Raw genomic sequence first — 1,789 nt, forward strand, 5'->3', positions numbered from 1 at the left:
AACTCCAAACACATTCCAGACAGATTAGAGAGACTGTTTGGGGTCCAGTTCCGGAGCAAGGCCCAGTAGCCTATTGGATAAAACCTGACAACGGAATCCATTCACCAAACAGAACAATCAGAGTGACACACACAGAGCAAGCTCATGATCTCCTCTACTTAGTCAAGAACTTACAGGGAATACAGGGTGATACAGGGGAAACTGAGCATTTCATTGTACATGGTACTTTGTTAGTTTGTGCATATAACAAATAAACATCCTTGAATAAACAAATTACTATGTTTGCATTATTGTTCATGTTTTCTATTTAATGAGAACTAGGCCCATAGATGAAATGCATTATGCAAGGTATACATTAGGTTCTTAATTTAAACAAAGATTCCAGTGATCTATTTTTGTTACAGATTACTGACAGATAAAGTTGGTGATATTTATACTGAGGAGTGAGTTTAATGCATTCTAACTTTTCGATGTAGACCGAGATATCATTTTTCAGAAAATGTGCTATGAGAAATCCCATTCATCCTCTCGGCATTAGGAACACAACCACTAGGGGGCGATGAGATTACTTTCCCTATATGACGTGAGGGGGCGGAGTCTCGCCACCTCGCCACGGACCCCACAACTCAGACCTTGAGTGGGCTAGAGACACAGGGTCTTCACTGGTGGGGGCAGGTGGGTGGCCCGGAGAGAGGTACACTGTCCACGACCAGCTCTGACCCGAGGGTGCGGAGTCTCGCCACCAAGCCACTATCCACGCCATGAACTCCACAACTCAGTCCCTGAGTGGGTTAGAGACACACGGTGTTCACCAGTGGGTGTATGGAGATTGCCCGGAAGTAACTGCACTACACCCGAACCGCTCTGACGCGAGGGGGCGGAGTCTCGCCACCAGGCCACGGACCCCACGGCCAATGGGCCTAGGATATAGACAATTAACTACCGGTGGAATGGTGGTGAAGCATCTATCAGGGACTCGTTGTAGGTCCGCTAGCCTTGTGTTATTTGAGTTTATCCCTTACCTTTGTCCAGAAACAGAAGTTGAACCAATTGCAGCAAAATAGCGAATGTTACAGGAATCAACAGTATAACTGCTTTAGCCACTGACCGCTACCATTAATGTTATGGAAGCTGCTGCTAGTTGTTGTGAGCCCATGAGCTTACTGGCTATCCCACTCTCATTGTGCTGGATTAGCATTGGAAGCATTGGAACTGATGTGTCCAGGTGACAAGACCCATCTTTATTTATCAGACATTACCGTCCTACCAGTCCCGCACAGAAACAAGCCAGCCAACACACATAAGCCAGGCTTGACCTGGCCTGGTTTTTAGTATGGTTGCATTTCACACTGCCTTTTTTGTAAGCGAACCTGGACTTCTTAACAAAACCCTGCATGTGCTAATTTCAGGCAACAGTGGTACTGCGCCACTGTGATGCTGTCCCCACCTAAAACCATCTGTTATGCTATCCTTCAGATAAATGCCCTTTTATAAATGACTGCTAGAACATATAATTCAGAAGTCAGATATTATCAGGATGTGTATTGGAAAAAGTTGTAATAATTACCACAAGCTACTTCAAATTGTAGTTTTACTCGTTGAACTATATAGAATAGTGGAACTACTTCCCAACGCTGCGGTTGTGTATTATATCTATTTCATTATTTCTAGCTGGACTGTAGAGTTGTGAACACCCCACGGACCCTTGACTGCCATCCAACTTGCGACTCCGACGTAAAATAAGCTCTTTTACGACAGAACGTATGTCATATCACCAATAAACCAACAC

This window comes from Borostomias antarcticus, assembly GCF_949987555.1.
Source record: "Borostomias antarcticus genome assembly, chromosome: 26".
In the NCBI taxonomy this organism is placed as follows: Eukaryota; Metazoa; Chordata; class Actinopteri; order Stomiiformes; family Stomiidae; genus Borostomias; species Borostomias antarcticus.